The sequence below is a fragment of the Balaenoptera physalus genome (genome assembly GCF_965194825.1).
Source record: "Balaenoptera physalus genome assembly, chromosome: X".
Lineage (NCBI taxonomy): Eukaryota > Metazoa > Chordata > Mammalia > Artiodactyla > Balaenopteridae > Balaenoptera > Balaenoptera physalus.
This window is the reverse complement of record NC_138903.1, coordinates 72,130,054-72,142,576: the sequence shown is the minus strand read 5'-3', so window position 1 is coordinate 72,142,576 and position 12,523 is coordinate 72,130,054. Positions and strand designations below refer to the sequence as shown.

Here is a 12,523-nt window from a genome sequence, read left to right as displayed (position 1 = left end):
ACAGAACCAGAACAAGTAGTCCTAAAATTTATATTCAACCACAAAAGGCCCAGAATTGCCAAACCAATCCTCAGAAAAAAGAATAAAGCTGGAGGCATGACCCTTCCAGACTTCAGACAATACTACAAAGCTACATTAATTGAAACAGTGTGGTATTGGCACAAAACTAGACATATAGATCAATGGAACAGAACAGAGAGCCCAGAAATAAACCCACACACCTGTGATCAATTAATCTGTGACAAAGGAGGCAAAAATATACAATGGAGAAAAGATAGCCCCTTCAACAAGTGATGCTGGGAATGTTGGACAGATACACGTTAATCATTGAAATTAGAACACTCACATCGTATACAAAAATAAAATCAAAATGTTTTTAAGACCTAAATATAAGGCCTGAAACCATAAAACTTTTAAAAGAGAACATAAGCAAACTTTCTTGGACATAATTCATAGCAATATATTTTTAGATCAGTCTCCCAAGGCAACCTAAATAAAAGCAAACATAAACAAATGGGACCTAATCAACCTTAAAAGCTTTTCCACAAAAAAATAAAATCATTAACAAAACTAAAAGACAATCTACAGAATGTGAGAAAATGTTTGCAAATGATGCGATTGACAAAGGGTTAATATCCAAAATATAAAACAGTTCATATAACTCAATATCAAAAACAAAAACAAAAGAAAACAATCCAAACAAAAAATAGGCAGGGACTTCCCTGGTGGTGCAGTGGTTGAGAATCTGCCTGCCAATGTGGGGGACATGGGTTCGAGCCCTGGTTTGGGAAGATCCCACATGCCACGGAGCAACTAGGCCCATGAGCCACAGCTACTGAGCCTGCATGTCTGGAGCTTGTGCTCTGCAACAAGAGAGGCCGTGACAGTGAGAGGCCCATGCACCATGATGAAGAGTGGCCCCCACTTGCTGCAACTAGAGAGAGCTCTCGCACAAAAACCCAACTCTCACAGAAGACCCAACACAGACAAAAGTAAATAAATAAATAAATAAATAAATATTTTTAAAAAATAGGCAGAAGACATAAGTAGATATTTCTCCAGAGAAGACATACAGGTGGCCAACAGACACATGAAAATATGCTCAGCATCACTAATTATTAAAGAAACGCAAACCAAACTCACAATGAGGTATCACCTCACACTAGTCAGAATGGCTATCATCAAAATGTCTACAAATAATCAGTCCTGGATAGAATATGGAAAAAGGGGAACCTCCTACACTATTGGTGAGAATGTAAATTGAAATAGCCACTATGGAGATCTATATGGAATATTAGCCATAAAAAGAATGAAATGTTGCCATTTGCAGCAACATGGATGGACCTACAGAATATTATACTAAGTGAAGTAAGTCAGAAAGAGAAAGACAAATATTATATGATATCACTTATATGTGGAATCTAAAATAATACAAATAAATCTATATACAATGCAGAAACAGACTCACAGACATAGAAAACAAACTTATGGTTACCAAAGGGGAATGGGAGGGGATAAATTAAGTGTATGGGATTAGAAGATACAAACTACTATATAAAATGGATAAGCAAAAAAAAAAAAAAAGGATAAGCAATAGAGATGTACTGTATAGCACTGGGAGCTATATTTAATATCTTGTAATTATCTATAGTGGAAAATAATCTGAAAAGCATATATTATATGCTTTTTAAATTATATATATAATATATGCTTTTCAGATTATATATATATTATATACATGTTATGTATATATTATATATATATACATATATATATATATGTATATATATATCTGTATCACTTTGCTATATACCTGAAACTAATGCAATATGGTAAATCAACTATCCTTCAATACAAATGGAAAAATACACATCTTAATAAAAATTAATCAAATTTCTATTCTTCTGGAAAAATCCAGCCTTACAGGATGCAAATGAAGCTATGTGGGTCGGGATGGGAGAACGAATGGTGAAGACTTTTGAAATAGAGCTGAATTGTGCATGGGAAAAGACAATATAATGGTAAATTGGTGTTGGTAGAGAGAATTCAGACAGCCAGAGAACAATCTGTGGAGCTGTGATGTGAGAAATGGGCACAAAAAGTAAAGTGGGGATGTACCACTGCAATTTAAGCAAAGGCCCTTGCAGTAGGAAGCCTGTGAGTGCTCCTCTTACCGTTCCTTCCATGACTTACTGTTAACCAGATGTTATTGCGGCATTAATTAAAGAGCATTACAAGAACACATGAAGTACTTAATTGTGCTTGTTCCTGTTCTCTAATATTTCCACCTTTACCATTATGGTCTCAAACAGTTCATTACTGATAATTAATATTTATTTAATACTTTCTAATTGAAACTATTGTCAGGGGGTTGGTAAGGTTGAGTTACAGTATCAAATCATTTTTCCAATTTGCCCTGCTCTGCTTATTGCTCTGTTGGTTTCCCAGTTATTTCAACTTTCCTGAAGCTATACTCCCATGGTAGAGGAATCAGAGCAGCTCAAATATCAATAAATCAGCATCTCAAATAAATAGACATCAGTGGCTTTATTGTGTGACTGTGTATTCCCTGTGTGGAAGAGCAATGTGATGAATGTGATAGATATACTTCTGTCTCAAAAAGCAGATGGGCTGGTCAGATACAAAAAACAGAGCTACCATTTGGATATTGCCCCTTTTGCATGTCTTTTTTTGTACCAAAACTATTTAATTGTATATTTTCTCTCTCAGTATGTAATTATAAACCTTCTCATTTAAAATATTACATGAGAGTAAGTCATTATGACAATACATTTAAGAAAATAATTCAGAACCACCAATGTTAATCTCTGTCCAAGTTTGTAATCAAGAAGCTATATTTTAAAGAGACTAAGAAAGATGCCCTATCTTACAAGTTGGTAAGCTGGGTCTCAGATTAAGGAACATTTCATTCAAGGCAAACTTAAAAGCTAAATATGTGAAGTGGACATTTTTAGTATTTTGTATCAATGTAACTATTAAAAGTTCTTGATTACTTTTTTCTTTTCTTTTTGATTTTTAATAGTTGATTTACAATGCTGTGCTAATTTCTGCTGTACAGCAAAGTTATACACATATATACATTCATTTTTATATTCTTTTCCACTATGATTTATCCCAGGATATTGAATACAGTTCTCTGCTACTGCTATGCAGTAGAACCTTGTTGTTTATCCATTCTAAATATAATAGTTTGCATCTACTAACCTCAAACTCCAAGTACATCCCTCTCCCTCCCCCCTCCCCCTTGGCAACCACAAGTCTGTCATCTATGTTTGTGAGTCTGTTTTTCCTGAATTTTTTTTTTTCTGAAAGACTTAGGGCCATAGAAACCTGAGTTAGATACTAATATGAACATGCATTCTTCATTATGAATTTTAAAGATCTGAAGATGAGAGCCTGACAGCTCTGGAAAGTCATAGTATATTTATAACATAAGTAGGGGAGAAGAGTGATATTAATTAATATTGGTTTCAGATTTGTATCCTTAGCCCCACTAACTCTTCTTTCTTCTATACCACTTTCCTAGAGACAAGGAAAGAAAAGAAGGTGGGACATAATTTACAGGTGGCTGAACATTACTTTAGGCTCTTTACTAATGTTTGATCATTTAGCTGCTTTATCCTTCCTGTCAGATTCATTTCCAGTCCATCTGTGTTGCAAAGCCATGGAAGTTTTAAAATATTTCTTAAGCGAAGTGTTGAAAGATAATTTTTCTCTTGTGTTACTTTCTAGAAAGTCAGGAGAAATTGGTTTCATTATAAAGTGTACTGCATAGGAGCAACTCTTTTTTCATCTTCTTTTTCTTTCTTACTCTCACTTATCTTCTTTCTTTCTCATTTGACCTCTTTTCTTTTCTTCTTTTCACTTTTCTTTCTTTCCTTCCTTCCTTTTTCTTTTCTTTCTTTTTTTTCTTTCTTTCTTTCTCTCTTCCTTTCTTTCTTTCTCCCTTCCTTTCCTTCTTTCTTTCTTTCTTTCTTTCTTTCTTTCTTTCTTTCTTTCTTTCTTTCTTTCTTTCTTTCTTTCTTTCTTTCTTTCTTTCTTTTTCTTTTACTCCTTCCTTCCTTCCTTTCTCTCTGTCTTTTCTTCTTTCTTTTTTTATTTTCCTGGAGCCACTTCTACATGCCATCTACACATGACAATCACAAAGGAGAATAGGTATGAAGTGGAAAGTGGCTTCACATTAAGAGTTTTCCATCTCGAACAGATGTCCTGATTTTCTATGAGACTGCTACTCCTAAACATTTCTTCTTTTTTTCTTTATTTTGGTATTTTTCTTGATATCACATTTTCATCTATAACATCATTAGGGACTGGCAGAAGAAGAAACATGATGCTGATAACGTTCAGATTTCCAGTGTGAGGGGAAGACACCTTGCAAAAGACCCTTTTACTTGGCAGGAAGAGGAATTCAGAGACTTCTGTGACTGTAGTTTTCCCTTTTAAACAGACGTTCTAGTTTCTATTCTTGATACCTATTTCCCCACTTCCTTTTTACCCCCTTCTGTGTTGATTTTATTTTCATTAATGATTTAAAAAGAAAGGGAGGGAAACAGGTCTGCCCTCTCCATTATTTATTCCTCCCTTGGCTATCAGGTGGCTTGCTTTTTAGAGGCATGTGTAATGCATCCTTTTCCTTGATGCAGTTTTGTGTACCATGGTTGCAATATCCAATCTCCCACCATATCTTTTGCTCTGAGGAAAAGAAATATTTTACTTAAATATTAAAAGGTATATTAAAGTCTTTCCATATGTATGTTTTTCATCCATTTTTATATGGAAATATGACCTCTTAGTTTCAGAAGATTTGTCTCTTTACAAATGAGCAGAAATGACCTGTCAAGATGATTTTGGCAGTGTCTCCATTAGTGGAACTGAAAGTAAAAAGAAAAAACAAATAAAACAAAATAAAGCATGTAGTTTGATAAATTTTGTCCAAAAGAGGTACATGTCCAAATACTGATAATACTTTAGTCTCACCTTTTCCAAGAAGCTTTCCCTAACCACCCCAGCCTTCACTAATCTCTGCTTCCTCCAAGTTCCTGTGCTGTCAGATGTTTATGGAAAGCAATTTTAGGACAACATAACTTGCCCAAGGTTACAAAAAAATAAGTGACAAAGCTAGGATTTTAACTCAGGCAGTATGGCTTCAGAGGTTGCCTGTACTTTTAGTCAACATTCTATACCACCTTCCTTGACAGACCCTATGATATGAGAAAAAACATTGATTAGGTAAATTTATAGCTCTGGAAGAAAATAAGTAGAGGATGTTGTACATGTTGGCTTGCTTTCATCACATAATTTCCTTTTAATCAAAGTATGCTATACTGTTAATGACTGTAAAATGTGTTGATTTAAAGGAAGAGGAGAGCATCTAAGAAGTCCTGAAATGCTTATTCTTTAAACTGACTCTTAAATTTTCTTCACATGTGCTGGAGGTGGAGAGATTAGGGAGAAGGGTGGAGATAGGAATTGGAAAGTGTTCCTGGTCAGCATTATTTTGGAAACCTCAAGGGCAGAAGAGAGTGAATTAACTATATAAGCCTAGCTGAAAACAGTACTGGGCCATAGAGAAATCCAATTCTGTAGCCTACTGTAGCTTGGTTAGTGGGCTTGGTCCTCATTAGCACTGTTGTTGTATTGATACTTTCCAATTCACGGATATTTGTGTATGTGTCTTAATCTAATCTCCCCCCTCTCCTACTTCACTTCTTAGGATACCACAATGTTTCTAAAATGCCTTCAGGTTTTTAAACGATTGCCCCAGGGAATATCTCTCAACTTTCACCTCTTTACTTTTCCCAACCCTCTTACAGGAGAAAAAGAAAAGATTTAAAAAATTGTGAAGTTTTAAATAAAAAGAAGGAAGAGGAAATGACCATATACAGGTTAATGCTTATATATGCTGGGTAACAGAAATGAAAAGCATATTTCTTTTATAAAATTCAAGATGGTCACTTGACTTGAGCTTTTCTAGGTCTCAGCCATCTGGTTCAGCTCCACTGCTTCATAACTGTGTGACTTTGAGCAAATTCACTCCTCTTCTTTAGGCTCTTTTCCTCACTGATGAATGAGATTGTTAGATCAGCCAATAAAAGAGCTTCTCAACTGCATCGATGTGGTGGTTCTTTAATGCTAAGGTAAGCTCCAGCAGGGAATTATCCATGAATATCTCTGACTTGTATCGACTTCCACCTTCTAATGTCAATCTATGCCCTTAAACACACATATCACCAAAGAAAATGATATCATAATAATAGCTAATAATTAGAGTGGTCTTCACTATGTAGCAGGCATCATATTAATCAATTCCCATGTATCTGGTCTTCACAACCACCCTAGGAGATAGGCACCATCATTATCTTCATTTTATAGAAAAGGAAACCCACCCCCATAAGAGAGGCTAAAACACTTGGCCAAATTCACATAACTAATAAGTGGAAGAATTATAATTTGAACTCAGCCGACCTGGTTCCAGAGACCATACACTCAACTACTATACTACATTGATAACACAATAGTATTTGGAAAAATAATAAATGTTGATTTTAAAAATGCAAAATGAGACATCAAATAGCAAATATTTACAAACCCTCTTCTCTTCACAGAATTCCAAAGGATACACAAATATCCAGCTATTTATGCATTGCTTTCCCTTCCCTAAAGTTAAAAAGCGATCAACATTATTGAACTTTTCATATACTTGTTTTACATTTTCAAATCTACCTTAATGGGAGCACAGTAAAACTCATAAGGGACTGGATTGAGCAGAGCAGATTCCATCCATCCATTTATAAATAGCCACATCCTTGTATGGATAAGAGGTTTACTCTTTAGATATGACTAATCTGCCTATTTGCAGCTGAGTTCTTGTCTGAAAATGGGCCACAATGTATCATGTGTGATGTGTAAAAGTCACATACCTTTAACCACTTATAAAAAGCTATTGGCCTTGGCTGTTCATAACAGAAAAAAATATATATTTGTGACTAAATTAAATCCCTTCGATCAAAGAACATACAAAACCATCTTGCTCTCTTGTACTTAGGTAATGCCCAGTCCCTGATGGCAGATTTTGATGACAGGTGTAACTGCTTAATTCAAATTGATTTCATACACACACAATTCACACACTCCATTTCACCATTTTCTATTTCTTTCTGGAGATACTTAAAGGGCACTCTTTACTGCACCTCTCCCACGTTGCCTTTAGGTACACATTTACTGGTAACTATTTTACAAAGGAAGAGATCACATTAAGGTCAAGTAGTGATTATTATGATCTCTCTAGTTGACTGAGTCTACACACACACAGTGAAGTGGATAATTGAGACAACTATCAAGATAATTCGAGGCAAAAAAGAATTATTGCTTCAATTATCTGACTATTTCAGATGAGTGTGTTTTGAACTGAATTACCTACCTAATTGCTTCAATTTTCCACTTTACTTTGTGTGGGTACCGCCAAGTTGCTAGGGTGCTAAGCTGATGAAAATCTACTGTTTTCCCCATTTAATTAAACTATTTTTACACTAGTTTGCCTTTTTAAAAAATAGTCTTCAGGAGGAATTCTAGGTTGTTTCAGACTTAGAGAATTGAATTCCAATATGACCTTGGGTAATTAATGGTACCTCTCAAGACGCTATGGAAAATTTAATAATCTTATAGGACTCTTCCACGTCTGACATTCTATGAATGATTTTGTTTAATCAAACCAGTCTTAGAGACGTCTGGAAAAACAGTAAAGCTTAGTGTCAGGCCACTTCTATCCATACAGCTGACATTCATGTTGATGATGATGGACACTGACAGCCTGTGGCTGGATCCTCATCTCCAAAGCTGCTGTTCCAGGAACAATCTTCTTTTTGCTACAGAACTTTGCTGGTTGCAGCCTTGCTCTGAAAATTTGGCTAGAAAAGCTCTCTCATTTTCAAGAGAAAAATATCTTGTGTGTTTGTGCATACATGCATTAGAGTGTCTGCTGCTGCTACTGCTCCTGCAAAGCATTTCCTCACCAGAGCAGTGACTGTTAAGAGGCAGCAGAGACTGGCTGCAAGGAACACCAAGAGGAAAGTGAAAGGTGAGTCTAGTGGAGTTGCCTGGAGGCATCAAATACTTATTAAATGAAACTGTCAAGCTGATTTTCAGAGGGCTCTGTTTCAGAGACCTGTAAATGAGTTGAATTCATTTTCCATGCCAATTACTTGGAGTCCAAGTTTCTACAGTAGCCTGCTATTAGCCTCTTATGTAAACACTATCAAGTGCTTATGTATCTCTTATGGAACCAAGAAGACTCAACAGCTGAGCTAAGTTTTACTTGCAAGTAGAAGACTGTATTGGTAGATTGTTCACCCTTACTCTGGAAAGATAGTCATCAAACCAATTCTGTCTCCTTAGGTTCAACTTGTCTAAATAATATGTTAATTAACTTGTTGATGAGCTATAATCATATTGATAGAATTTCCTGAACTGAGTTGACAGCCATATCTGTAGGCAGTCTTAACCATCTTAGAATCATTTGAATGTGGAAGGGAAGTTGATGAGACATCCGCAGACCACATTCAAACGATTCACGATGCTGTCTGAACAGATTGTTGAATATATGATCACATTTTCCAAACTTCTTGTTCTTTTTATATTTTCTCCATGGTAAATTGAAGTTCAGAGGTAAATGCCAGATTAGAAAAGGCAAAAATACAGCTTTTCCTATTTCCTGCCCTATGCTCTCACCATGAGACCCAGAGTTTGAAATATTTTTCTTATTACAAATTCATAAAATATAAAGTATTCCTTTACTGCTAGAAAAAATAAAGACATCCATAATTGTGTGTGATATATAGTGGTATTTGGTGTATTTTCTCAGAGTTCAAAATCTTGCAAGAAATCATTAAAGACACAGTAAAACTGTTTTTCAAAAAATCTCCTCAATGCCTTTAAAGATCAACATGACTACAGAGTGAATAATCATGAGAAAGTAGCAATAAACATTTTCCTTTAATGAAGTATAATGTTGATAAGTTTTCTTCTTATAACTGTCACTTTAGGCAGCTATGTGTTGGTAAATTTTGCATTCTGATTCTGGGAAGAGGGAAAGCTTTATGGGCATGTTACTAGTGCAGTGGTACAGGACACCACACTCAGAAGGGTGTCCAATGTTTAGGGTTTAATGCTCTGAAGTAACTGTCTTAAACTGCTTAGTAATTTTATCTTTGAATTGTGTTTGTACATAAAGTCCAAAGAGACAATGGGTTATGTGACAGGAGTTTGGAGCTTGGCTTCATGTTGTAATCCTTCCTCTCACTGCTTCTCTGCCTCCCCAGGATGAGTTCTCAGTGCCCATGGCTGCCGAACAACCATTGTTGCCCTCTGACCCTGTGGAAAGAATTGAGGTCCCTGTAAGTCTTGGACTAGGGCATGGTGGTAGCCATACCTTCCCTGGGCTGATGGTGTCATGGCCTCGGTGAGAGTGAGCCTTTAGCCCATCGACCCCTCCCAACTCAGGAGTAAGTCCTAATGTTCAGTCACTTTTGGAGGTCCTTCATTCACTGCAGGTAGGATTTTAGGAAATAAAAATGCCTTGCTAGACTCCACCCTCTCTCCAAAAGGGTATGGCACATTGATCTAGCAGCTGGCAGAGGGTAGAACCCTGCGGCTGATGGGCATGCACCAAGTAGTGCACTTACCCCACAAGTATCCCTATCTCTGAGGGACTGCAACATTAGAAGTCAAATAAAAAACACTGACAGGTCAAGAAAGAGAAAGAAATAGGCTTTAACAACATATTTTTCTGCTTTTAAAATAAGAGTTCCCACATTTTAATTTTGTACTGGGACCCACAAATTATGCAGCCTGTCCTGCAGAAGAGGTAGTCAAACCAGCAAATTTTAGATGGCAATCTAAGTGGCCAAGTAGCAAGCTTTGACCATGTTAACAAGATTTCCTAATGTGAGCATGCTATGGTGGTTCAAACCCTATATAGGGGTCATGAAATCTGTATATGAGACAACTCTGTCAATGACCTCATTCTGTGATTGTGAAAAAGATTATTCTCTGAACTTTAATTTCTTCATTAGTAAAATGAGAGGGTTATTTTCTGTGCTTTTCAAGTCCTTCCAATGTTAACATTCTGTGCTGTGAACATTTTGTCAGAAATAATTTTGCTTTAAGAGCTAAAGGACAGTATAGTAATTATATCCTCTCTGTATCAGTGGATCTCAACAGGGGCAATTTTGCCCACCAAGGAATGTTTGGAAATATCTGGAGACATTTTTGATTGTCACCGCTGGGATGAGGGTGCTACTGGCCTCTAGTGGATAAAGACCAGGAATGCTGCTAAATATCCTACAATGCACAGGGCCGCCCCACACAACAAAGAATTTTCCAGCCCACAATGTCAGTAGTGCCAATGTTAAGAACTCCTGGCCTATATGAAAGACATACTTTCGCTTTAGGATTTGTATAAATGTCCCATTCTTTTCTTTAACAATGGGTTAAGGCATGATAATGTTAGAATCAAGGCTTAATAACCAAATCAAACACAAAAGATGTTGACTAATGTTGCTATTGGATTCTGGTCTCTGGAAACAGGAACATCTGTCTGCTGTAATCTTTTGTTTGCCAAGATAGGAAGAGAATAATTAACTGTAGTTATAAAACTCTCTCACGCATAAAGTCTGTAGAAGAATAAAAAGTTAAGACTGCTTTATTAGGCTAACAATTGAGCAATTTTTCCACTGGTGAACTTTATTGTGTTGGTAGAATGTTGAAGATGATGATTTCTTTGCAGCTGTCATATTTTCACACAAGAAATAAGCAGAGAGCTTTCAAACAAAGCTAGTCATCGCTATCACTAATAACACAAAGAATTATAAGGAGGATGTTACTGGCTAACTCCAAGATTTATTTATTCATTAATTCATTAATGCATTCATTTATTCAATAATTTTAATTAAAATTTTACAGTTTGCCATGATTTCATAGAATATAGTGATTAATACTACTACTACTAATAACTCTAGATAGGTCCTTGTTTGCATCCCAATAGTTGTTGTGAGGCACACTCAAATAGCTAAACCAAATTTGTAATATATAAAGTGATAGCTACAAAGAAAGTGTAGAGTTAAGTGCCATAGCTTGTAAAACAAAAGAGAGAGAGTTCTTTAGGAGTTCAGGGAAGAGAGAGGTTGTTTTTGACTGGTGTGGTCAGGAAGTCTTTGTGTAATTGGTGATTATTGAACTGGATTTTATTCACATAACAGAATTTGAATAACTGCATTATCTGCCGTATAGTGAATACCCAAGTGAGGAAGGTAAAAAATACAAATGCATTCTTATGATCAGATTTCTGTAATGAGATTGTGTATAGACAGAGCTTTTTTGATTGCAAGTATCAGAAGCCCAAATCAAACTAAATTAAGACAAAAAAGCAGTTTGTATTAGGAATCCTGGGGTATCTCAGAGAAACTGGGGACAGAAATTAAAGAAGAAAAATGAAGAATGTGTGCAGAAAGAAGCAGATTGTAGAGGAGGAGCATCCTGATTGAGTTTCAGACTCCAGTTCCAGTGATTCATGAAACCCAGCTGCATTTCCTCTGAATCCCTGGAACTGACAAGGGCCTTAGTTTTGGTGCCCACCCTACATTAATCAAGTATGGTTAGAAATGGAGATACATATTATACTCACAAGTCTGCACTCTCAGTTGCTATGAAAGGAGTTGGAGTGTGGTAGCAATTTCCAGAAGGAAAGCATTCTACAGGAAAAAGGGAGAAGTATCTTGGGAAAAAGGTGTCTACCAGACATAGATAGTTCTAAGGCCCTTTGAAATTAAATGACATACCTTACATTTATAGAATGATAAATGCAAACCGATGTGTACAAACATGAATTGTCTCACCTAAACGTCAACAGAGTCTTATGAGGAATGTTCTTTTATAACCACAATACTTACAGATGAGTAAACCCAGTCTTTAATGGGTAAAAATAACTTGATCAAGGTAATATATAAATCTGATAAGCTAGGGAGCCAAGATTAAAACACAGATACGCTGACTCAATGACTACACAATACGGCCTCAAACATTTTTGTGAAATAGTTGCAAAGCCAGCTTCATGGTTATATGATCAACACAGTCATACACGGCCACATGCTCAGAAGGGCCTCATGCTTGGGGTTTAGTGCTCTGTGATACTGTCTTGAAATTCTTAATACCTTTATCTTTGAATTTATGCTTTGTAAGTGATGTCCAATGGGACAATGGAGCTTGTACTAGGGGCTTGGAATCTCGCCTGATGTGCAACCCAGCCTCCCCCACTTCCCCGCTTCCTTACAAATGTCCCTGTGCTTAAGGGAGTGTGACATTCAATAACAAATCAAAAATATCAAGTCATGTTGTGGGAGAGACTGTAAAAGAAAAAAATGTATATGTTAGTGTCCTTAAGAAAACTTTTCCCCTTACTGTTTGAACAAGGAGTCTTTCATCTTCATTTTTCATTGATCACTGAAAA

The 12,523-nt window shown here is 36.2% G+C and overlaps 1 protein-coding gene across 1 annotated transcript in view; it reads right to left on the bottom strand.

Moving 5' to 3' along the window:
* Positions 1 to 3,105: 3,105 nt before the first annotated feature.
* POU3F4 (POU class 3 homeobox 4) overlaps positions 3,106 to 12,523 on the bottom strand; it is a 34,243-nt gene continuing 24,825 nt past the window's right edge. The window contains exon 1 of the mRNA XM_082447433.1: positions 3,106 to 12,523. This exon is cut by the window's right edge and continues 24,825 nt beyond it. The gene's annotated coding sequence lies outside the window, so the exon portion shown is untranslated.